The sequence below is a fragment of the Siniperca chuatsi genome, linkage group LG23, assembly GCF_020085105.1.
Source record: "Siniperca chuatsi isolate FFG_IHB_CAS linkage group LG23, ASM2008510v1, whole genome shotgun sequence".
Classification (NCBI taxonomy): Eukaryota; Metazoa; Chordata; class Actinopteri; order Centrarchiformes; family Sinipercidae; genus Siniperca; species Siniperca chuatsi.
In genome coordinates, this window is record NC_058064.1 from 11,521,466 (window position 1) to 11,548,794 (window position 27,329).

At 40.3% G+C, this 27,329-nt stretch overlaps 1 long non-coding RNA gene across 1 annotated transcript in view; it reads right to left on the minus strand.

Annotated features, from left to right (window-relative positions):
• Window positions 1-208: 208 nt before the first annotated feature.
• Window positions 209-27,329, minus strand: part of LOC122870984 — a 54,679-nt gene continuing 27,558 nt past the window's right edge. The window contains exon 3 of the long non-coding RNA XR_006376756.1: window positions 209-5,151. This is a non-coding gene — a long non-coding RNA (uncharacterized LOC122870984). The remainder of the gene's footprint in view (window positions 5,152-27,329) is intronic.

Sequence of the window (27,329 nt, forward strand, 5' to 3'; positions counted from 1 at the left end):
TGACTTTGCCCTGAGTTTTGATCAAATCCAGTGAGAGATTTAAGTTAAACAGCCCAACTTACAAGAGAAGACCTCTCGTAAATCTGGAAACTGGAGACCCAGTGTCTGTCTTTGTGCGTACAGTTGTGCCTGCGTGTGGCATTTGAAAAACAAACAACAAAAAAAAAAAGAGTTTGACAGACAAATGAAACAAGAGATATGCGGCAGGTTGAACAGGCGTGATTCATAATTTATTGAGCAGCACTGACGTTACAACAGGGAACAAATGAAGCAGTGAACACAAAAGAGCATTATTTATTACAGGAAAAAAGTGGAGCCTGAGGGGGGATGGATACAGTAGCACAACACTAAGCCTACTGTACACAAACACGCTACGTTATTGCAGCTGTCAGATGAAAATCCCATTACTCCAATTCTGATGATTTTCATGTTTTTACCTGAACTTGAGGATTATGAGACCTTGTACAGCTCGATCAAGTGTCATAACCCGAGGACTCTTGAAAAGCCGTTGCATAAGAAAAAAAAAAAGCACAGCTGTCAAAGCGGAAATTAGGGTTTGGTGTGTTATTTCTCCGAACATTTTGGAAATTTGAGGTTTACAGTCAGATCATAACTGAGGAACGCAGGAAAACACATACACACCCTCAGGCGAAACAGAGGATGGCAGCAATCTATTTAAACACATCTCCACCTTAATTTTCCAGTGCTGTTTTAAATAATGCAGCCTCTTTCCCATAGATGCCATGATGGTTGATTCCCACCTTTAGATTCCAATCGACCCCTGCTGCTCCCAGGTCGAATCCTCTCTCAGTCTCCTCTAATGTATCCCCACTGCTCTACTGTTCCCTCAGACCTCCTCATGTCTCTATAAAAAAGAAAAAACTACTTCATGTTTCCGGTTCCGATTGAGAACCGGAAACATGAATTAAACTGATAATGCAAGCAAAAGAAATCCATCTCACCCGCTGAATATTAGATCATAACAACTTACAGCTTTGAATAAATCATTAAACCTCTGCAGACCATATCTATTGCAATTTCATCTTGAATAATTATCCACCTCATATTGGTGCAGAAGTAATGTCACACAATTGCAAGCATGTGTCAAATTCTTGTAATATCCAGGGATTAATAATTCAGTTTTTGGTTTCCGACAACAACCCATTTAGGCTTTATTCAGATTCTGCTCGGGAGGAGAGAACGAGCGGCGTATATTTCACAGCAAATACAAACAGAAGGTTGACATTTAAACCCAAACTCCCACAGCACCCAACTGGACCCAAGAGGAACAGGATAATTTGAGTTTCTTGCTTAATTGGTTGACACTGAGTTCAGTTCCGGCAGAAAATTGCCATTATTAGCCATTTTGAGCTGGCCAAACTGTCCTGGACCTAATTTGCGAGTGGACGATAAATTAAGGGGTTTGCACTGAGCCGAGTTGCAGTTTTCAGGTTGGTGCTAAAAGCTTTAAAGGAACAGTGTTTGTCTGATCAGTCCTAAGGGAGCCCTTACAAAGAGTATATGTGAAATGAATAACCAAAGACTAAAGTGTATGTGAATTTATAAATAAACAAAAAAGCATATAGTCATTGTCTGGTGAACACCACGTATCTCCAAGTTTGGTGATTTAGGATTTTTGAGACAAACTGAACGATTAAGTATTTCTTTATGGGCTGAGAACATTTGCTTTGTTTCATAAAGCTGCTATAATCAATATCTTTAGTTAACAATGGAACAAATGACATGTAATGTGAAAGGAGTTGCTCATAGCGACCAACCCAAAGATAGCTCTATGGAGTGTTTTAACTTCATTCAGCTCATTGTTTTGGTTTTCCAGCATGCAACTTTACTGCTTTCAGCCAAAACGCCTTATCCGTACCTTATCTGCCCAGCACCAAAGCGCAGACAGACACAGTTAGTGACTCGCTGGTGAACTAAGTGGAGCATTTAGCAGCTAAAGAGCCAGATATTTCCCTCAGGAGTTGGTGGAGACCAAAAACAGAGCTAACATGTAAATATTAAATATACATTCCTGAAGTGGACAAAAACATGACTTCAAATGAATGCTAATGTTGCTAAGTAACTGCTGGATGTGTTTGCTAACAAGTTGGCCAACTTTATAAGGTTATATTATGTCAGTGCTGTTTTACAGCTTTTCTGCTTCCCCCAAGTGGCCAAAAATCAGATCAGTTAATGCAGGTTCAAGACAATTAAATGGGATTTTCTGAAAAATACATCATCACAAAGCTGAAGCTCATGAAAAGTTGTTGGAGATATATGGTTGACAGCAGTAGCATGTGAAACTGATATTTGTGATGTGCAATATTTCAACCTTCTGCAGGTCACTTTATAACACATACTGTGTCCTGTAACAGGTTTCTGTATGTTCTCACCTTTGCTTCATAGGAGAATACATAGTCACATCAGATTCTGTACATTATTAAACAACATTCAAGACCTACCTCTGCAAGTTTTTTTAATTTCAATTGTGACATCCACTCCTCCTGATCTCTATTTTGAGAACTTCCCAGCTCCAGTTTTGTACAACAACCCCGGGGCAGAGGAATGCAGGAATGCGTTTGAAATTCAGAGCACGTGCAGCCAGCATGCAGGTGGGAAAGGTAGGTCTGTTCACAACTTAAGATTTGTTCAGATTGATTTGTCAGCCCAAACTTACAGTACATTCTGCTCCTTGCCTTAAAACCAATTGTTGAATTAAGTATAATAACCATTTAATAATGTAATTTAAAAGGATTTTTTACACTACAAATCTGGTCTAAAAAGATGATCCACTCTGCAGTGATTACCCTGTACTATTTTTACTGTGTGCATATTCTGATAATGGGCAGGACACTGATGTGAACATGGCAGCTGTCATATCCACAGGAAGCTCGCTGTGTGTGTTGGCCAGCGCGTTGAGCACTCACCGCGTGTTTAGTGGCTTCTACTCCTACATGAACCCATCTACCATCACGTAGGAATAAAAAGCCATAAGACACAACAGCAATCTCACAGGAGGGAGGAAAAAGAAGGAAGGAGGAAGGCATATTAACTCTGCGTTGCCAGAAATAAAGGAGGGGTTGCGTGCTCTCACCAGGAAGGTTGAGGAAAAGAAGGAAAGTGTAGAAAGTGATCTCCAAAAGGGCAGGGGAACCGGGGATAGCATGGTTGAGGAGAAAAAGTGGATTTGAAGAGGAAGGAAACAAGGGAAGGAAAGTCATTCAAAAGGCAGAGGTAACCTACAGGTGATACAAATATTTACAAGACCATGCCCTCTGTTTGTCTTTCCCTCTGTTTGATAATGTGCTTCTGTCTGCAGCAGGTAAATATGTATTGCAGGCATTGTTAGATTCTGAAATTCCTCTGTGTGTAAACTATATTTGACATGCTCGAAGCAAGATGCTCTGATGAACCTAACCAAACTCCATCTGCTCTGTCTCCAAATAAACACGTTTTTTTAGTCTTACAAGCAGCCACACATGTTCAAATGCAAGCTCGTCAGATGTTGCACAAATAAATATTTATCCCTTAAAACTAGACACGCTCCCAGTAATATCCACTTGATAGTGTCTGTTCACAGCTCTTCTGCAGCAGAAAGCCAGTCACGCCTGTGTCTAAAGGGGTTACAGTACGAGTGTGTGCACGCACAAGTAAGGCACGTCCAGATAAATATGTATGACTCCACCGCGGTAGGTTTCCTGCTTTGTATGCTAATGATCTTATTCAAGTTTAATATTGCAACTGTGGTGCAATGAAGGTGGGGAGGTGGAGGAGGTGGTGGTGGTGGTCTGACACACCGAAGAACGGACCTGCGGATCCTCACAAATCCTCTGTAAGGCCTCAGGCCTGAGCAGTGAGGTAACAGGTTACATTTATTCTTGCTAATTAGACTTGAAAAAGGATGGATTTCCATGCACTCAGTTTCACGAGTGTAAAGGTTGCAGTTACTCTTGATAAAATAAGCCATTTTGTTGTATGTATTCGACTAGAGATATACATATAAAACATAATTTGAATAGCTATTATGGTGCCGTTCAAATATGAACCTACAAATAAGAATTCAATGCAATTAAGTGATTTCTATTCTATGTATATTCGCTTGATTTTAGTAGGAAAAGGAAACCACAATTAATTGAAGAAACAGATTATGATGCCAAAATAGTGTAAACCAGTGATATTTACATGTAAACACAACCAGATTAACGTTATGCTCTCTTGTAGACTAATCTACCCCGTAGTCTATAAAGTAGTTAAAATTTGTTTTACTTCAACCAGGTGCAACATTAACATGCTGCATACACATGAATGAATCAGTAATAATAATCTAAGAATACATAATAGTATGACACTCAAAGAGGCCATTTTTCTGCATTAAGTACTTTTACTTTTGATACTTCTGAGTACATTTTGCTGATAATACGTACTTTTACTTGAGTAACATTTTCAATGCCGGGCTTTTTAGTGAGTGGTATTACTACTTTTACTTACGTAAAGGACATGGATACTTTCTCCACCACTCTTATATTATAAGTTATGATGCATTATTATAGATTGAACTACCCAGTATATAAAGTAGTTAAATTTAACCTTAAAAAGCTGTTCAATGTGAATGCATCACTACTCATAATCCAGTAGTACTCCTTCCACCACTGGGTACTTTACTTCCAATATATGCAACATTACACTTATAGTTCACTACATTTGAGGAATACATTGTACATTTATTCCACTACCTATTAAGTGACTTGAAAATTAAGATTTTAGATGCAAAACATATGATCATCTCATAGTATATGACGCATTATTGTAGATTAAATTCTTCCACCACTTAATTGTTTTACATATTACACTTAGCAGGTTTATGTAGTAATCTAATCTGCAAATGATTCCACTTAACAGTTGATATGTTCTGGTCTACCTGGAGATACTATGACTAAGCACTCAGCAGAGGCTTGACAAAGAAAATAGTGATGAAAAAGATTTTCGGAAGGAAGTAGGATGAGCAAGGGTTCATGTTAGTGTGTGTGTGGGGTCATATGTGATTCCCTGTATGTATCTGCACTCTGTGTTACACACACACATCCTTGTGTCAGGTGAGGCTGTGTTCAGGCTCCCGGTGTCGCACGTCTCTGCATCAACTCCTGAAGGATCCTGCGACAAACACAGAAGAGAGGAGACAGGAGGCGTGTTCACACAGAATTCAACCTGAAGAGTGAAAACCTTATTACTCCACTGCGGCTGTTATTTAATGAGTCAATCTTATGGCTTCATTATTGAATTAAAGCTCATTATCTTTTGTTTGCTGAGTTCCTACAATAGCAAGGAAGACATTTCTGAGTTTCAGCTGTCAGTCTTAAAAAGCTGTCAATCTTTAAAACGTTTTCCTTCCTCCTGAGAAAGTATGAAGTCTTAAAAGAGTTCATACTGCGATTTTACAGACACACCCACAATTTACAGCTTGAAAAAGCCATTAACCACAAACCAATTAGGTCCCTTGTTGAGCAGCAACTACTTCTTGATGACTAGCGTAGTTTACAATGCCTAATGAAAAGTTAATAGTGAGCACATTCCTGCACCTGCTAACGCCTCCACTGAAGTAAAAATTGGATTCAGGATTTAAACCATGAAGCATGTGGGTAAAAGTCTCCATAAGCTCCCAGTAAGAATACTGTACCTACATATTTTGGAGAGAGGAACCGACTGTCCTCATGAACGAAAAAAGTTTAGCTTTTAATTTATCATCTAAAAGGCTCTGGAAATTGTTTGGGATAACACTTCACACAATGAGCTGTGACATCTTCATTGAAAAATGATTGATTGGGCTGCCAGGGAGAAGGGCTGTTTGAGAGACAGATCACTCAAACAGTCAAGCTGTAAAAGCCCAATAATATGATGAATGGTCTATTTACCCAACAGATGAGGAGAGACTTGCATAAAGATTAAACGTGTGGTTTTGGACGTGTCCTGGTCACAGAATAGATTGGAAATTTGAATAATATGTCTGTGTTCTCCGTCAGGGAGCAAGTTGGAAATGAATTTAAGTTGTGATTTTCAACTGCGAATGATGTCGCTTGGCTCATTTATCACCTCGGATTGTCTTGCCGCGGGAAAAAAAAATGGGTTTATCGATTATGAGGCTTCACACCTGTGTGGATTTTCCACCTGCACAAATCCTATAAACACAGGCCACCAAGGGTCCTTAAAAGATTTTAAAAAGGTGTGGATATTTGTGATTAATTCCCTCTACTTTGAACTTATTTCTTTGTGCACAAAGAAAGTTTGAGCCACATTATCATTATGGCAAAACCATTATTAGTTACGCATTATTCTCTGTCACTGGAGGCCCTTGTGTCTATATACTCATGTATCACAAATGGACCATTTAACACCTATAACACGCACAAACTGTATCTAAAGTCACTAATCACTTAACCAAACAATGTCTCTGAGGATCGAGAGCGCATGTTGATATAGTGACCCAATTTTTTTTACACATAGCATCTATAATTGATGTGTAATAGATGTAGCAGCCTCAGATCAGATAAGGGCTTGGCTCTGATGGATCTCCAGATAGGCTTTCGTGGGGGGAACAGATGTAGAGTCGTGCATCAGAGAGGGATGGGGTTGCCTGTGATCGTTTCCACCCTGCAGCGAACAAAATAGCCCTCATATATCCCTGTAATCTGCATTAGCGGCGGAGCACAAGCCAGGAGACAGCACAGAGGGGGATGAGTAATGGGGCTACCGCTGATTTGGCAGGCCTATATTACACCTCAAAACTGAGGCATGCCCAACTGGCGAGAATATGAAATGAGGATGTCACAAATGAACATCATCCACCCGGAACGCAATATTTATCAGCCTATATTACACCCAAAAACATGTTTTTAGCAAGCCAAGGGCCCTTTTTTTCTTTATGTTCTCTTGGTGGCTCGAGTTACATTTAACCGAAATAGCAGTGCTTCTCTCAGTGGTGGAAAGAAACTAAGCACATTTACTCAAGTACTGTACTTAAGTATACAATTTTTGGTTCTTGACTATCTCCATTTTAGGCTACTTTATACTCCTAAGAAATAATGTACTTTTTACTCCACTGCATTTATTTGACAGGTGTAATTATTATTTTACATAAAAAAAGCATATGAAAAAAATACATCATATAAAATACAATGCATTGCTAAAGATTAAACCAGTTGTTCCCAACCTATTTAACATTTTTTTGATATTTTACAAAAAGTCTGTTTTCAGGTGTCTGTGAGTTGTTAGCAGTCTATGAGTCTATGAGTGTAGACAACAAGTCCTCCAAATTAAGCTATAAAATATATTGTTTGTCCATGGCCTCCAGAACAACACATGGAAGACGTCCCTCTAAGCTTTATGATATGACAATGCTTTGGTTAAAGTTTGGTTAGGTTTAGGCACGAAAACAACTTGGTTAGGTTTAGGGATACATCGTGGTTTGGGTGAACATGTCTATTTCATTAAGGTTGGGGAACGATAGTTGTCATGCTTTAAAAAAAGGACAACATTGGCTGTCTCCTGTGTTAAAGTCTGATGTTTTGTTGAACCATCCATCCACCTGACTTTCTCCTTTGCTCCCGTCATAATTACTTCGTGTGCTTGAGGGCTTTGTCACTTGAACGTAAACAAATGTTGTTTTGGGTCACTTACTGAAACGAAGAAAGAACAACCAAGGAGTGATTTCCCCTCTAAACTTCTATTCATTTAAATTACTGTTCGAGGTCCAAAGAGGTCAAACTCAAATAAAATGTCACAAAAAAGTCAAAAAAATAAATACAGATTTCTGTAGCAGAACTTTTTTCTTCTTTCCTCTCCCATTAATCATCTCATGACCCCTCAGATTTATATTATGACCCTTTGGTGGGGTCCGACCCCTATGTAGGGAACCCCTGACTAAGCTACCTAATTGTAGTATAATAAAGTTGTTAGAACTAGCTCCACCTCGACCAGCTACAACATTAACATGTTACTTACACATTGATACATCAGTAGCAATCTCATTATGTAATATATGATATTATTATATCAGTCACAGGGGCCATTTTTCTGCAGAACAAGTGCTTTTACTTTGCTTGTACTAAAGTAGGATTATAAATGCAGGACTTACTTACTAACTTGTAATGAGTATTTTTATATTTCGGCATTGGTACCTTTACTTAAGTAAAGGGTCTGAGTTCTTCTTCCCCCTCTGGCTTCTATTGACGGGCACATTTCAGCTGGCTTTCTATTTCCACCCAGTTCTCAGTATGCCGTGGGATGAGTAATGACCTAACATTGGTTTGGCATCTTCTGTCTGTATTACAGAAAAAAAAAAAAACAGAGCCACGAGCAATGCTCTGTCTGGCAAGAGTATGAACATGAGCCCAGAGCCAGAGCAAGAAACAAATGTTTCTGTCCAGCAGCCACAGTGGTGTGTGCATCCTAAAAAAAAATAAAAATCACATCCAAAATAAAGTGTATTACACTCTGGACCCAGAGGGGAAAAGCAATTAGTTACATCTACTTTACTTTGTCTCTAGAACTTTTTTTTACTTTTACTTCTGAATCAGCTATAACAGAGGAGTAATACGCAGTGGAGTTATTTTTAACAGAATATTTTTAATTATGTGAGTAAATTTTGAAGACAAGAAACTCTAGCTGTAACCCAAATAGCAGAAATCTTTTCATCTCATCTCAAACAGAGCTAAATCCTAAGAAGTGAAGATATAAAATGAGAGCATAACAAACACAGCGCCTGGCATTAAACTCTTGTAATGGCTTGTAACAGGATATGCTTTCTTGCTATCTGAAATTAAAGCGTAGATATTACATCCCTTGAGGCCAATCAAGTAGTTATGTGTATATTCTGCCGGGACACTAATGTACTCCTACGAAGCATGTGTTTGTGTGCTCAGTGTGTTTGTTGTTTCTCCACGTTTGTGTGAAAGCATTTTAATTTCCTCTCATAATTCATGGTTTCCCACATTAATAGATTGATTCTGGTGCACTCGTGTTTCTATTTACAATTAAAATACCTCATAAACAAAACACACAGCTCAGGGAAAGAATAGCTACAGTGTCTACACTCTGCTAATGTTGTTATTTTTGCTCCACTTTGAATAGAAATTCGATTATCAGGAAGAGAGAGATAGCATGCTGCAACATAACAAATGGTGCAAAACTTTTACTTCTTCATCAGACAAAACCAAATCATTTAATCAACACCGCTGCCTGAAAACATCAGCATATGGTGGGCATTAAATTGACATCATGGAGTGACGAGCAGCAGGAGTGCCTGTACGTCAACCCATCAGTTTTCTCTTCAGCCTTTACAGGATATGTATGCTGCTGCCGCTGCATGGCTTTTCATTATCTGAGTGACAAATCAGCAAAATGGAAATGCTGAAAAGCTGGAGATGAGTCCAAACAATAAGAGCAGCCGTACTACCTCAGATAATAAGTCCAGGAGGATGAATCTGCGTAAGATTGCGTCCAATTAAACCTAATCCATTACTGTGCCTTTGATGTTTCAGCCACAAGGACAACCTGCTTCTACAGCCTTCTACAGTCTTCTCAGGCTTTACTGAGCTTTATATGTACAAAAAATAACAACTACTGGTTCTAGTGTCATTAATAGACCACTTTCATTAGGTTATCGTTAAAGTGTGCATGTGTGAAATTCCCTCTACAGTAACCTTTATGCTCCCGCTGATAACGTCTAAGTTTCTGCTGCTGCTGTTCTTCCACTGCAGGGATATTAGAAGATTGCTTTTTCTATTTCATGTGTCTCTACAAGAAAAAGTGCTTGTGGAAGCATTTTGTAAGCGAGTAGAAGATTAACTCCAGACTCCCTGTTGAAGTGCAACATCTGACTGACCTGGAAGGTGAAAGGTGTTGTTAACGAGTTCTGAGGTAGCGAACATTTACCTCACATGACTCCTGTTTCTTTGTCTTCGTCTCCTGACAGCATGGCTGTTACTAGCTGACATGAAAGAATAATTACAACTTGCCCAATTCTCTCGTAAATGGCCAAGGTGACTGGTTTTGTTTCTTCTTCTTTGAGGTTTATTGGCAGTTGGCAAACAACTGGTTTTGTTTCTGGTTCGTGATTTCTACTTCTTCTACTCTGTTTATTACAGCCATGTGTAATGTAGCCTATACCAACTTCTGATGAAACTACGCTTTGTTTAGCCTAGTTTATTCGCTTCGAACCAATTGATGGAAACTCACCTCATTCGCTTTTTTTGCAACATTTCAAAAGTTCACTTCAACTTCACTTAACATTAGATGGAAACACGGCTAGTGTACATGAAAAATGTGGTTTTCTTTAGAACATACAGCCAATGTTATTAAAGTAGTAGTAACTTAAAATTAGCTTCTGATGTGATGAAATTCATGGAGATGTGTGTGTTCATGGCTACACTTTCTTTGCGCTTGACTCAGGAGCTTACTGTAGTCAGTATGACATCTTTCTCAATGCTGCATTACACAGACTTCATATGATATAGATTATATAAGTACAGGTCACTGTACTACAATACAGGTCACTGATGTAAAGAAAGGATGTTAATGTAGGGCAGCTGAAGAAAGAAATTATTAATTGTCTAAATATCAAAACCGTCCTCCCAAGTATGCAACAAATCACTCTTATCTTCTCTGTCCTTTCTCGTTCTCTCCCCCTCTCCCTCCCCACTTTCATTACTCATTGAAGGTTTTCTCTCTCCCGTTGACTCCAAAGTGAGAACATTTTCATGAAGGCAATAAAACGCTCATCAGCAAAGGCCTGAAATTATTTTTTAATATGACGACATTTTAATGAGGACTGAAGGAGATGGCTGGTTTGGCTGATGGCAGCGCCTCTTTATCAATGAGTGGCAGGGAGGAACTAATGGCACTAAAACAGACAGGCTGCTATGGTCTCTCTCTCTCTCTCTCTCTCTCTCTCTCTCTCAGTGTGTCTCTATGTCTCACTCACAACACATACTTTATATTCTTTATTTGCAGGAACTAAATTAAGTGTTGCCAGGATTCAAGTATTAGAAAGATACAAAACCATTGTTTCCTGTGACAGGCCACCTATCACTATTACTGAGGAAACTGGCTACATCTGACCTTTGTTGGACACACACAAACACACACTCCAGACTCTTCTCTGTCCGTCCTTTCTCCATCTCCCCCTCCGTCCAAGTGTTTACGTGTTTTGTCATTGATTGGAATTTAATCTGACGACTTTTCTGTTTAGCTGCTTGAGAAAACTCAGATGTGAGCGCAGAGATGAAGTGCGCTGCCAAAAGGTCGTGTTATTGGACTGGAGAGGTTATAATGGAATTATAGATAGAGCCAGACAGGGTTCAGCGTTTGAAATACACAAGTCATGAGAAGTCCACATTTACTAGCCAAAGAAAAAAAAAGCCTTCTGTATCATCTGCATTGATATTTAGGGTTTATAACGTAGCTTTTCATGTTCAATGAAAATTACACGCCCTTTGTAAAGATGACCCAAGCCTCAAAACTATAACACAGCTGAGACATGTTGTAAATTAATGTCACAAAAGGTGAAAGTATATATATTACTGCCAAGATGTGCTAAATTACTGTGTTTGAATGTGACTTTCACTTGATGCCTTGAACCTAATGAGTTGTCAAGCAAAAGAACAAGCAAAGGCTTTGAAATTGTAGTAAAGTTATGATAAGCAGCAAATTAATGTCAGAATAATGTCACTCACTAAGATGCTTTACTCATTACATGCTGTTATATAACACAGTGTGATAAGTAGAGTGCTTACTACCTATATTACACACTCAGTGGCTTTATATTTTTTAATGAGACTTTCACTTTATAATCTTACTCCAGTGAGTGGTCAATCTTGGCTGACTTTGCTGCCCAAGGTCAGGACAAAAGCGGTTTGTGGAGGAGAGCCCCCTGCCCACCAGACGCTAAGCAAAACCATTTCTCTGCCTCCTTCCTCTTTTACCATACAAGGTCGTCTCATGCTGGCTACGCCTCTGCAATTAGCATGCAGCCTGTGGCGTGGCCTGTCTGGTGGTGAACGCACGAGCATGGCGCCCTGCTCGCTTAATGAGATGCCAGTCAGTAAGGGTGCCTGTGGGACTGTGAAAGTGAAAAAAACCCCAAAACTCCTGGGGTGTTTATGCACCACCTCATGGGTGGTAGAGGAGACTAGTGAAGTGCACACAGCTGGCCCGGGCAGGGCAGACAACAAATTTTACATAACACACACTATTTGGTGGACGCTTTCATCCAAATCGAAGTACTATGCCATGAATGCATGCAGCACAGGTAGCTGCAGAAGATATTGTAGCCCTTGCTTTGATAGAGCTTTAGCTACACAGGACCTCCCTGGAGGGGAAAACAGAGACAGGCATATTCAATGAATGGTCAAAATATCAGTGGATGCAGCAGATATCTTCGATGTAACGCAACATAGAAACATGGGAGTCTCCCAGATAATGTAAGCTTATAGACTTTTGCTACGGCCATCTCTTTTCATTATTTCAACTTTATTTATTTTTTTGCATCAGTTTGACACGACACATGGCTTTTAATACTACAATACCCATTAGCCCTGGCTGCTGTTGTTACGGACAAGAAGCTAATCAGAGGCGCGAATCTGAGCAGTAGCAAATTCAAAAGGTTTTGTTGTTGAATTTGTCTATACAATGCAAAGCTATAATTGTTGAATTCGACCAAAATTGACCGAGAATCCCAAAGCAAATAGATTTTAGCTGCAGAATGCAAAATATGTTTAGCTTTCGCTGTTAGCAGACTAGTAACAGAATTTTAAGCTCTGTTTTTTTTTTGTTGCCGAAATGCACCTTGGGAGTTGTAGTTAACTTCTCCCTTTTATTATTTGCTAATACAGTAGTTAATGTTTTGTACTGATAATTCAGCTGGAAGAGTTTCATGGCAATCTAAGCCGTAGAAGTGCTCCAACTGTGAGTCATGGAATGTTGTTTATCGGAAAAATGAATGGGACTTCTGGAACCAGGGGTGTCCTCTGTGGTGATGGGTTGTGTTATGACAATATGTTATAAGATCAGGATGGGTCACTCGTATGGCCGTGGATGGATTAGCGAACGGGCAAAGTGAAAAGGCTCATTCAATAGTAGGGATGTCCCAGTCACGTTGTGTCCTTCAATATGGAGTATCTGCCCATATTATGTATAGTGCGCTATAGTATTACGTGCAATATCAGTGAAGAGGCGTGTCAGTCGGTGTGGATCTGCTGTGGCTTTGGGGGGCCTGTCACGTGTTCCCATTAACCGGACATTTGTTTCCACAAGATATGAACTAAGCATGTAAAATATAGTGTGTCAGATATGTGCAGATACAAACCAAAGCTGAGACGGATTTTTCCCTCCTTCATGTTGAAAGCAATCAGAGCTGAGCAGCAGAAAAGAAATGTGTTTCAATATTCCTCTTCCCTTATGTTTTTCTGTCAGTTCATTTGAATTTACAATCAGATCCTGTTTATGCAACATACTGTATTCAAGAAAAAAGTCACCAGTATTCCAGGTATGTGCTTCAACTTTAGCAGTTTGCTAATTGTCTAATTAGTTATTTCATTCACAGCCAAGCTATCTGTGAATAGCAGCTGCTTATTATTTCAGTTATCAAGAACAATGTTGTCGTTTATAATAGAATACAACTAGGTGATTAGTAAAACTATGAGAATATGAAATTAATATTTGGTGCAGCCCACAGCATCAACAGGCTCCTCTGACCACTTTGTAAAAATCTGTGACCTGAAATGTGACCGCAGGATTAGAAACACATTTTCTTTTGTGTTGGTTTCAGTGTAGAGTTTCATAACTATACCATCTAGATGGCATTTGACAGCCTTTTAACCCCACAATAAAAAGAAATATCAAGGAAATATCAATGCATCCTATGCTGATAAAATATTCATCCCACCACTGGTTTAGTTAGTGTTTTACTGTATATTAATAGCGCTTTTGTGCAAATCAAGCTACTTACATACAGTGTGTACTGTTCCTCAACACCGCATGAAGCATAAAAATCACAAAGCACATTTTCCTACAGTGAGGAAGTCATTATAATGCAGCTCTAGTCTCTTTTGCTGCCTACAGCAAAAGGAAGTTTTTAGGATGTGTGTGTGTGTGTATCTGTTTAAAAACGGCACGGCAAAAAAAAGTTGATATTAGGTGCTATTAAACCATAATATGAACAACAATACTTCTATATGAAATTGAAAGAGCAGTCTGAAATTGTCAGTTCATAAAGGCAAACAGAAAGGTGTTGTTTCTGAGTCAGATCTGGGTCTGATCCTCTGAGGCGTTACGTATACACAGTGTGCCATGTTTTGACCCAAATTGCTTCTTTTTGCAAAGGGGGTTGATGTAACAAGGCCTTTGGAGGGATCAGTACTAGATGTTTTACCTTGTTACATGAATTTTTCTTAAAGTGCTAGATTTTGTTGCGGTTGGATGAAAAGCTCATGTTTCCTAAATGCCAAAACTATGTGTCTGTATCTATCTATCTATCTATCTATCTATCTATCTATCTATCTATCTATCTATCTATCTATCTATCTATCTATCTATCTATCTATCTATCTATCTATCTATCTATCTATCTATCTATCTATCTATCTATCTGGTAAAAAAAGACAAACACGCAGGATGAGCAGTACACAGCTGATCGTACACATCTTAAAACAGCCCTGGGAGTTAAAGATGTGAAGCAGCGACATGCCTCACACAGCCTCGGTGCCTACTAATGGCCCCCTGTTTGTAATGGCATCCGTATAGCACCGCTTGACGAGCTGCCAAAGGGGGTGTTCTGTTATTGCGGAGCCAATCACCCACTAAGTATTTGCTGGCTCCTATTTCCTTTCTGCTAATGTGCGAGCCTCCCCAATGCCGCAGCTAAATCGACTCTTTACGCCTGACTTGTCACCCTGCAGCGATGCACAGAGAATCCCAAAGATGCATCATCGGAGGGCAGCCCAACGTCTCTGTTGCCATGGATACGTTTATGGGTAGGGATGTGGTTGGGCGTTGATGCTTTTACTGCAACCCTAAATCATGGAAAGTGATGGTGTTCGATGATTAGGATGATGAAGGTGACGTGACCTTTGCAAGGGCGGTGATTGCTCACTTTAATGTGTCTTTGGATCTACTGTGTCAGATGGTGTGTTGGATGTGGGTGTGTGTTTGTAAACTGCTTCAGTAAAAGCTAGATTCAAAGGTCTTTTTATATGGCAGAGATGGAAAGAGGACCAAAATTTTTCACTCAAGTAGTCAAAAGGTAGCGTAAAAAACAGTGTAAATTCTGCACAAATGTGCCTGTGGATAACATTCAGCCTCTCTCTTACTACTGGAGCTGTGTCCCTTTTTTCTATAGAGCCTATTTTTTAGGTGGTTTTGGACTATTTAAAGTGAAGAAATATTCTATTTTATGTTATTTTCTGCACCATTATTTTACTATGGTCAGCAGCTCCTCTAAACCTTTAGCTGAGGTATCATGTTAGGATAGAAAACAAAAAGGAAGTTTATGCTTCAAATTTACCATATTTTTCGAACCACAACAGAATAATGCATCCACAAGCACTTGAACTGTAACAAAAATGAATTTTATCAGAGATTATTTAAATGGCTCCAGCCCCCACAACATCCCCTCCTCCAGACAGGCCACTTGCTAGCTAGCAAAACTAGCAAAGAAGAAATAGGTTTTAAAAAGTATTTCTAGGTTTTCATAGACAACTTAATAATGTTGTCACATCTACTGGCTCAAAAATCAATCCTGGATATACACATTTATCTATTTAGTTTTGATTTAAGTTGTTTTCTTCATCTTTTCGGAAGTGCTAGCTAAGTGCATTCTCTTTCCTGACTTTAGCAGCTGCTAACTTGCTCCTTATTTTCTATTTTCGGTTGGCCACTAACTTGTGCGCAGTTTGTCAGTTTTTTACCCGATACTGGATCAATGGTTGTGATGTGATGTGAAAAAGCACATTACCCATTGCTCAAGTAACAATAACAGTATTTCTACTGACTTATATACATATACAGCGCTGTGAGAAACCGAACAGACATTCAAAATAAAAAGCACTAATGAGGAAACAAAAAAAATGAAAGCCAGTAAAAGGTCCAGTCTGCAACATTTAGGAGGAGCTATTGGCAGAAATGGAATATAATATTTATAAGTATGTTTTAATTAGTGTATAATCACCTGAAAATAAGAATTGTTGTGTTTTACCTTAGAATAATATTCTTCCATGGAGGCCGCCATGTTGCATCGCCATGTTTCTACAGTAGCCCAGAACGGACAAACCAATCACTGGCTCTGGATTGGGCCTTTGGCGTTTTTTTTTAGTTTCACAGACACCGCAGTTTCTCCTACACGCTTGGGACGAGGGGGTGAGGCGAGCAGTATTCAAATGATTGCAAACTGCAATTTCACTGCTAGATGCCACTAAATCCTACACACTGGACCTTTAAGTAAAGTTACATTCCTACATACAATGTCACTTTGTGAAAAGTTATTGGCCAGTTCTGGATAACTTTCTGTAAAAGTTTCTGTAAAAGTAAAGACTTTGTAAGTACCCTAAAGACCTCATGATAGCTGCAGTTAATGTAATTCTGTGATGATTAACTATCATGCCAGGAATCATTTTTCAAATGGAGTATATCGTTTATTGGAAGGAAAGTTTGTATAGATTTTTCCAGCCAGGTAGCAATGTCAAACTTAAAAGTGCACCTGCATGGTAAACAGAAAGGTGTCCTGCTGATAAGAGCAGCAAAAAGCAAAGCTATGAAAGTGAGAGGCAAATAAACTCAGAAAGATGTGAGTCCTCAAGAGGTCTGTGTGGGAATGAGTAATATGTGAAAGCGAGTCGATGGCTAGAAAGCCCAGACATACTTTGCCCCCCGTTATCGGCCTGCGCAGATGTGCCTCAGCCTTCTCTGCAGCGCTCCCATTCGCCACATCCATCACAGAAGTGCACCTTGGGAGATTGAGAGGATGGTGCAAGCGCCAAGCCCACCATCTGCCGTCGTTTAGAAATAAATGACAGGCCCAAACCTAGTGGGAGCCCGTCTCATTCCAATGCCAGCGTTGGTGCGGTGACGGGTTCGCCCAACCTTTCCTTTTCCCTGAAATCTATGTGTGAGACCCCTGCCAGTCATGCTGGAGTGTGCCTCGGAGAGAAACTTGGAGTGGATTTGGTCGGTGAAGCACAGCCCTTTACTCAGGGGAGCGGGCAGGTGGAACAACGTAGTGAAACCAGCTGTCTCCCAACTGATTACAGCAGCCAACACGGAGAGGTGGAGAACTCAAAGACTCGAGGTGGAGCTGCCTGGAAAGAAGCTCAAGCTCCACTTTATTTGATTAGGGGTTTATTGATGATCTACAGATAAAGAAATTATCACTTATAACAAGCTGGGAGTTTCATGGACTGCCTGTAGGTAGCGCTTTCATTTCAACATATTCCTCCTAATTAATATTTCACACACATGCAAAGTAATGTGTGCAAAGTCCACTGCAGAAGGAAACAAAACAGTGCAATTTAGCAGGTCTCCCAAGGTGGAGATTAAGGAAAATTAAGTAGATAACTGAACCAAATGGACAATCCAGCTACTGTGCGAATGATGAATGAAACCAGAGGAATCATAAAACTAACACACAGACATAACCCTCATCAGGGTGAAAAACTACAGCCCAAATGATTTGCCTAAAACACAAAAAAAGCCTTCCCCTCCTTGTCTTTAATCTCCTAGAGGATGATTTCCTGTAGCTTTTCTTTGCCAACTGTAAGAACAGGCGAAGTATTACTTCACTGAGTTCTCGTACGTGACAGCTAATATAAGTTTGGCCCCAGAACTGAGACGGGAGGTAGACTTTATTAATTTCATGGATTTGGAAATGAGCCGTGGTGATAAGGCTATCACTCTCTTATCTGGGGATGGCGGGGGCGTAATTAAGCCGATAGCCAGCGATGATGAGGAAGTGGTGTGAAAAAAAGCCTTGGGGATATGAGGGCGGAATCTTCAGGGCTCGTTTACCAGAGGGATGATTAGATTGGCACTTAATTGCCACCTTTTCTATTTTTAGGGTGGGAAGTTTTCTTATGAGGCTCCCTCCCCCACTTCTTCGATTTTGTTTTCTTTTTTTGTGGTCAAGGTCAGTTTAAAGATTGTTCGATTGTCAGATGGGCTGAGGCTGAGTCAAAGGGGTATGTGGCAGGTTAGATTGAGGAGGGGGAACATGTCCACCTTCCTTGCCTGTGTGGATATCTGGGAGATTGGGGTCAAGAGTAGGTGGACTGCAATGTAATAGCACAAGACAGAATGTCAGAATGCCAGAAATGGCTAAGTTTCATCTCTTGAACTTTACCAAGAGCCTCAAACTCTGATAATTATTTTGCAGCAACAAAACAAGGCTTACCAATCAGTTTTTATTGATTCCTCACCTCACTGTCTCACTGCACCAAAAATCTTACCTCAAAGCCTGAACAGCCTCTGAATCCTCTGAATCCTATTTCATGTCTGATAATGACCAGGTCGACTGTACCAGAGTGCCTGCTACAGAATAGTTTCAATATTCTCTGCAGTGGCTAAGGTCTAACATATAAAATATACTTCATTCCAATCAGGATCTGCAGCACGGAGAGTGAGTTTTTAAACTGCTGTACTCTTCACTAACAATTACTGTAAGGGTAATCAAGACAGAGGCAGAGCTGCCAAGAGGCCTAGAAAAAAGTGGTTGCACTGGACAGATCACAGGCATGAAAATGTTTAACTATTATAAAGTGTGAAACCACAACTGAAAAGCCAAACAATCACTACTTTTCAATTAAAATGCAGCCTGGTTTTACCAGCCCACTATCCCTAGGAATTATGTCCATATTGGACAAAGCTGCACCTCACAAGTTATGTTGAATGTCATTGTTCAGTACCAACGCAGGAAGTAGTGTGCCTATATGCAGCAAGGCAGAAAGTAAGGGTGTGGAGGTTGGGGTGATGAATGGGTGTGTAGCACATTAGACTTTCCCACAGGAGACCGAAATTTGCATCCCATTACAGAACTGCAATTAACGTTTGCCTCTTTATTAACGACCTTTCCCAAACATCAACCAAGTGTTTTAGTTGCCTAACCCTAGTCATACCTTAATCATAGTTTATTTGCCATCATGGCAAGCTTTCCTTAACCTTATTCATACCGTAGTTGTCATGCGCTGATATTGGAGAGAGTGAGAATTTTATAAATGTTGGTATTGGACATAAAAAACATTTTTGTATAATTTTTGCAGAATTGTCCAATATCAAATTCAGCATTTTTGTCTGGCAATAAGGTTGAGTTTCACTGTACATTTGGTCAGTCTGAGTTGACTGCTGAAACTGTGAAGGTGTTTAAATGATACGGCTGTCAATATTCTATATATTTGTTATTGTCAACAAATCCCCATAAAAAGACCAAAACCAACAATGCAATAGTCCATCTGTATACTTTCCGACTTCCCTCCCCTGTCTGTGGCACTCAGGCCCAAGCCCATTCGTTCCTACTGAGTCATGAATATATAGTAGGCAATTTGAGGAGGGATGAGGGGGGATGCCATCTCCCTTGTTAACCTGCCATCCCCCCTCTCCATCCCCTAGTAGCAGAGAGAGTGCATCCTTGGTGCTATGCGTGGTGCTGAAGTAACAGATGGATTTGTAATTGCGCCTCTCAGTTTCGTCTTGGATCTATAATATTCTCTTAACTATACACTGTAAATACTCATTTCTATACTATGTTGTAGCCTTTATACTGTATAGAGTAGTGTCACCTTCATGATCAAAGTGACAAGTAGCAATGTGTAGTTGTGGGGTGCTCCCATTGAGCTCACAATCGACACTGAATATATATACATTTTTTAAAAAGTCTTAATATAATAATAATATAATAATTTCCTAAAACAGCTGGGCACTGTAGTTTTTAGCAAACAGCAGTAAATAAGGAATTTATTGGGGACTATTTTCAGATTGATAGAGATTTGGTCCTGGATGTCAAATCAAAATAAGCCACATTGCCCATGTTCATTGTAATAAAGGAACATGTCAGCCAGTGTGACAGTGTGGCTCATTGATGTATTTTAATTGTTTTTGCACAACAATGGAGCCCTATGGCACAGAGGAGTAAGATGTATCACAATAACACCAGTCTTATCCTTTAAATGTCACCGACATCACTGAAGCAAATTCCAGTAGAGGTATTGGATTTGCAGATTATAGTGTTTGTAATTCTGGCTGTGATGTAGCTGTGCAACACCTTTTGAGTTACTGGACAACACTAATTACACTACAGCCTTGAATACAGTTGCATTTCTTCAGCAATTTAAGTATCCTATGAGTGCAGTAAACTTTGATAGGGTGACTTTCAATTACTTGTCCAGTAAGATATGATTGCACAACGTGAAGCAATGCTCAAAACTAATGAAGACCTTTGTGTGAGACAGATGTGAGAATATTCCTCTGGTGCCCCCTGACACCTGTGACACCTTCCAGTGTAAACATCCCAGCCTGCAGAAAGGGGCTGCAAATCGGCAAAGCCTGTCTGTAAAACCATAATCCCTACTCCTCCGACAGATGCACGGGAGAATGGAGTGTTATCACCCTGGTTGACACACTCCTGTGTTTTCTCCCAACATCCTCGGGGGTTTATCATTCCAGCATTCATTCCATTATCCCAAGCACACCGGGACTGTCCTCGGAGCAGGGGAACGAGACGACTTGTCAGGGTCGCAGAACAAAGAGCAAGCATGTCGAGTAGCGGATTAGACTGGGAGAGGAAGTGTGGGGCTTCAGGGGAGGGAAATCAAGGAAAAGGGGATGCAGGAGGAGAGGGAATGTGAGGGATTGAACGAGGGAGTGAGGGGAAACAGAGGGACTTCTTTCTTCTTTCACAGCTATAATGTTGATTTCTGCTTTGTTCTTTTTTTTCTAAACATTTACATGTTCCATTCAAAACCCCATGAGGAAAAATGGTATTTTTCGTTTAATTCTGCTGTCTGCAGTGGACGCTGCTTGTTTTGATTTGTGCACCACAGGAGGATGGCTGACATTGTGCAAAGGAAGATGTACTGAACTACAAAAGGAGGTCTGAAAGAATGACAAGAGTACAGGGCAGTTGATGTAGTTAGATGGGCAACTTTCTGCCTTTTGTCAAGCACAATTTGAATGTTTTCCCTCCTCTTTGTGATCTACTTCCTGTCTCACGTACAATACTTGCTTGGTTCTTATTTTTCTGCATATTATACCTAAATATTCTACAGAAACAAGAATATTTTTTTACTATAGTTGTCTAAAGGTGCTTAACAACTATGTTTTAATTATTAAAATAGTTGCTGATTCATTTTCTGTCAACTGATTGGGTAATCGGATAATCGTTTCAGCTTTAGTACTATTTACTACCTGTCACATTACTATAATGCTGCTAATTAATAAACTTTAGCTTATTCAACTCTTTCACTGACCATAAATGCCTAAAATCTGATGTAATTCAGTTGTGGGCAGATAGATAATGATTACATGTTCAGGAATTCCTTTTAATGTTGAACCTGACAACAAAATTAGGGTTTTTTTGGGTGAATATGCAATCTGATGCTCTAAATTTAAATAAGTAAGTGTTCAATATGAATTTAAAATAGGACTTTGGGGTTTTTACTTTTTAATGTGCATCATTCAAATTAAATTTGAAAATGTTCTTTGAAGTTTAGATACAAGACCAGGTTACAAAATTATAATGAATATCTTCAACATAATTCCAAGGTTATAGAGTATGTAAATACTGTAATCCATCTGTAGGTAGGTTTTGTCATTTCAAAAGATTGGGATGTTTCTTATAGTCAAGCAAAGCATCCTGGAGACAAAGCCCTAGTTTTGTGTTTAACCACAGCAGATTAGACTTTACCATCTGCATGTAACACACACACCCACACACAGATGACACATCATCCCACAATACATCCAAAAAGCTATAAGGCGCAGACAAGCACACGCGGCAACCCCTAGATCCCACACTTCATTACGCGTCCAGCCATCCCTGACTGGAGTAAATCGATGCAGGATAATAGCCAGCGCCCTCACCCCTCCATCACTTGATCTCTCCCTCCTCCATCCATCCATCCACCCCCCCATCCACCCCCCACACACCATCATTCATCCATTCGTCTTGCTGTTCCCACATCCACTCATTCTCCTCTATTTCTTTCATCTTTCCATTTCTTTGTCCAACCTTTCTGCTCCCTCCATCCTCACATCGTCCCTCAGTCCTCCAACCCCACCATCCTCTACCCCTCTTTTGCCTCCATCCATACCCTCTTTCCTCTCCATCTCACCTGTCTGTTTTCATCACTGCTGTGGATCATTCCTCTTATCAGGTGCAGCGCCTGTAATACCGCTCTCGTATATAACATGTCTGTTGTGATCACTGACAGCTTGGCCGTGCTGCATTGACAGTAACAGGGATAATAAGCTCATTTTGCATGCGGTTCCGTGTCACTTCTGTCTGTCTGGGCTGCTTCCTATAATTTAGGTCTGCTGCATCTCTGGGGAAGGAGGCGTTATTAGTCTGCTGAGGATTGGCCAGGGTGTTTAAAAATTCCATTTCGTTAAGGTTGTGTCGGTTTGCATGCAAGCAGAGAACGTGTTGCTGTTACACTTTGTAATGGCTACATTACCTTCATTTAACAAACTGAATTGATAATGGCTGCCAGCGAAGGGGTATAAAAGCCGCTGGAACGGTCAAAGTTTTTGCAATTCTTCAAACTAGCTTTGGAAATAATTTAGTGTGGTTAATGGCCCACTGCAGGCTTGTTGCATACAATTAAAGCTGTGATCCATTATCGCTAAGAAACAACAAAATGGCCTGTCATGCTTGCTTTATTCACATTCACGAGGTCGAGAAACATTTGAACTGAGCACCCTGACTGCTGTTGTTGGACTGTAATCTGCAAACTGAAAGTACGAAATTAATGCCTTTTTTTAATTAGACTATTGTTTTGTTATCTTTTGTATTTTTAAACAATATTTAACAACTTAGAGATATGTTTCAATGGCCAACGTTCAATACTGTTACCATAAAAGGCCATGTAAACTCACATTTGAGGCTTTAGAGCCACAAATGGTGTTTTTTAATGTGACATCAGCATTATATATTATAAACTATTACAAAATATGAAAGTGCTCACTTTATGTCTACATCATTCACAGCAGGCAAGCAACAACTTCACTTTTCTCTGTCAGTCAAACCAAGTGTACAAAAAAACTGAATAATTAATAATTAAGCTTTAAACACAGACTTGATTTTTGATTTGCAAGATTTTCTCGTGACTAAACAATGATGGTGGTTTGAAAGGGAAGGAAAAAAAGATGCATTAAATATTCAAGGGAAATGTGATAAAGTGAGGCTTGAGCAACAGGAGGAAGACAGAGCTCTGAGAAAAATCTGAGATCAAAGACCCTGAGCCTCCTCTGCAATATTTCACACATTCAGAGTGCAAAACACTAAACACACACAACAGAGTAGCTAGATCACCTGACTGAAAAATTTGATCCGTTAGCAAATACCTGAAAACCTGAAGGTAAACGTCAATCTTCAGTTATTAAAGATCTTTGCTCAGTGATAATCATGTGGTTGAAATCTAGATTATGAACCAATGAGTGAAGATACTTGTAGTTAAGACGTGTAGAGTTTTTTTCTCTTTTTCCACTCAGTGTTACAACTGTACAGTATGTCAGTCTGAAAGAAGAAAAGCAGATTTATTATATGTGCCACCTCAACATTATAGACATAATATACATACCAAACATTTTGTTGTCAATGTTGGCCAGTTACTTGGGGAAAGTCTAGAAAATAATGAAAACTGCTCTTTAGCAGCATAATGCTTGTAGCATTTCTTTTCTTTCTTCTGTTATTCGATGCACAATGGGCTACATTTCATAGTAGCAGGAAAAGCATAGGTGTTAGAGAGAGGGGTGTTGACATGCAGCAAAGGGCTGCAGGCTGGATTCGAACCTGCACCGCTGCAGTAAGGACTTAGCCTTATACATGGAGCACATGCTCAACCAGGTGAGCTACCAGGGCACCCCAGCATCTGTAATTTATTCAAGTATCCCAGTAAACCACGACAGTGTGTCAGCGAGCCAACATACCAGGACCCTGAAACTGAAGCAAATAATGTACAATATTAACTCTCCTTGTAGCTCTGTTTTTGGTCTCCACCAACTCCTGAGGGAAATATCTGGCTCTTTAGCTGCTAAATGCTCCAATATGTTCCCCAGCTAGTCGCTAACTGTATCTGTTTGAGGTCTGGTGCTGAACAGGTTGTGTACAGTGGGTTCTTAGAGCCTTTTTGCTGAAAACAGCTGCCTGCTGTGGCCCAAAGTGACACTGTGAGAGCGGTGAGAGTGAACCAAAACAATAAAGTTGCGGGCCAGACAGCTAAAGAATGAGCTGAAACTCACTAGAAAGCTCTGTAAAGCCGAGGGGGAGCTCCCTGTGAACTATATGGTAATGACTGATTGGCTGATTAAGGTTATATATTAAACAGTATTACACCCACATACAGATTTGCCAGAGCCGACTTTTAACAGGTTGAAATTTTCATTCTAAGTACCAACAGTCAAAATTACTTACTTACTCCCTCAAGTTGTGTAAGCCTGAACTTAAACCATCTGTTTACATAGCATGCAGCTTATACTATCACGCAATGGGTGTCTAAGTGCTGTGGCCAATTTTGGGTGACACTATCAGAAACCTTTGTTGTTTCTGTACCAGCTACTGTAGGTCACATCAGCAATCTGAAAAGTCCATTTATTTTCTACAACCTGGACTAGATCATGGATTTTACAAGAGTTATCACGAGTAGAAATCATCTTTGGAGAGAAAAAGTTGTCTGCAGCTGAACTATTGAGCAACATTTCCCATCAGTCCATCATGTGATGAGCTGCACACATGTATTACCTCATTTACCGCCTGGAGTCTGCAGCAACACTGACTTCTACAGCTGGCAGCTATCAGCTACCTCAAATCAGCTAGCACATTATTTAACAATGTGAGCACCATTAGCTTGTCTGGAGGAGAAGAAACATTCGAGTTTACAGTAGAAGTCTGAAAAAGAATAGCAGGTGGATAAAGTGCAAGAACATTTCTGGAAATAAATGAAGGCAGATATGGATGCACAAATCATATTTGGATTAAATGCAAAAACTCAACGCTCAGCTCGGATGTTAACAACATATATTTCATGATTTATTTGGAATTTCTTGTCAGCTCTTAAGCCCATTTTTCAAAGCAAACAGACATCATGATAACACTGATGTCCAGTTTTTCAAAATCTGTGGGTCTCAGCTGTCTTAAGATTTAAAGCAGCTGCCATATTGTCAACACTGACGTGAACAAAAATGAAAAACAGAGTGTGTGACTCTTCATTTCAAGATTTCATCTGACCAAACAATGTAGTGAGCGAGGCCTGTGGGTCAGTAAAGATAACACAACAACCTCTTCATAAATGTCAGTAACAACCCAGCTATCAGTCCTTAAAACAGAATCTCATCCCAAAACTTAAAATGAACTTCAAACTTTTGGAGAGTCAACCTGCAGCGTACTGGGAATCAGATATTCATGATGCCACCAAAAGAGCAACCTATGGATCAGTCACATTGATGCTAACAAGGGGGATATGAAGTAGATGTAACAGACGGAGGGTGAGGCAGAGCAAACACTGCGGCAGCAGCTGCTCTCTGCAGTACAACCAGACGGGAGGAGGCTACGCTCCTAGGAGGAGGCGCGTAATGAATGTGCACTGGTGGTGTGCCTCAACATCTGTGCACCCCAAAGCCCCGCCATACCTTCACCTTCTCGGAGATACACCCATCTCTCACTACCTTTCTTTTTTTAACCACGCCCTGCTTCTTTATGTGTTGGACTTTTCAGGGGCAACATGGAAAGGGTGGAGGTGGTAGAACGTTACAATTCAAGAGATAGAGACAGGGAGGGGGATGTGGGAGTGGGAGGAGAAAGAGAATCTCCATCCCCCTGCCCCCTCCTCCCCCTCAGCCCTCCACCCCCTTACAACTTTTCTTTGGGGGCTTCTTATAAACCAACCATCTATCTCCATTATGCCCCCGAAATTGCTATTTGTCGCTTTGCGGGGAAGAAATAATCAATATGTCTTGTGGGGGCAGCGAGCGCATTAGAGGAAGCAAATTGATGTCTCTCGCCCCAGCGCTCCTCACCCAGCACACTGCACCACAGCTAATGGGAAGCCTCGCTGGCTGGCAGACAGGGAGCCAGCATGTGTGTGTGAGTGTGTGTGTGTGTGTGTGTGTGTATGTGTCAGTGCACATGAGTGAATGAATGAGCGAGTGGTCAGGCAATAGGGAATTTGTTAATGCAAAATGAATGCCAGTGTTTGGCTGTGTGTTTGTGTGCTCATGTGTTTGTGTGTGTGTCGGCCAGTACACCAGCATCCAGTGTGTGTGTGTGTCCTGTCTGTTTGCGTGTGTCCAGTGCCGACAGAGCCTTATCTCTCCCAGCCATCCGGTTTTAGGTCTTTGGGCTGTCAGAGGCAGATAGCCCTGTCACTACCGCAGCATCCCCTTTCCCCGAGAGCCTTGAAGGCTTCCTATACCGACTGACACTTCCAGAAAATCCCCACCTGATAAGTGCATTGCAGACAGACGTGACTCGCCCACTAGTCTATCTCCTCTGCCTGGCTTTTATTTCATTACACGTCTCTATCGTTCTCGATCACAGGCCAGAGAAAGTGAACATCCTTTTCTTGATTTTGAAAAAGACCCTTTTTTTCTTTGCAAACGTCTGTTTTTCATCCAACAACTGCAAATTGTTAAATCTGTTGGCTTTGACCCTCGTTAGTACTGGCTGCCTGCTACCATAGAAGAATTTTATGTTATTCAACTCCTTCCTGCAATTTATAGGCAGACAAATGTATAAAACTAAAGAAGCGAATGCAGCGGCTAAGACTTTTGCATTTCCATTTTTCCAGTTACTGAATATTCTATTGCATTGCACCCAAAAATCCAAATCCACCCAAAATTAATATATTTAGTCTCTGGTTCACAGATAAAGCACCTTCTTTGAATCAACGGCTGCAAACTGTAATAAGTATTATTCCATTTGAGGCTTTCTATTCAGCTCTGATAAACAAACCTTTCTTATTTTTATATGATTTGGGGTCTACATGGGTACTGAGAAGGCCTAAAGACTGATTACCAGGCTGAGGGATCTGTAGAAACCTCTGTATCTGGTGTATGTCATTGGCAAAACTGTAGGACCAACTATA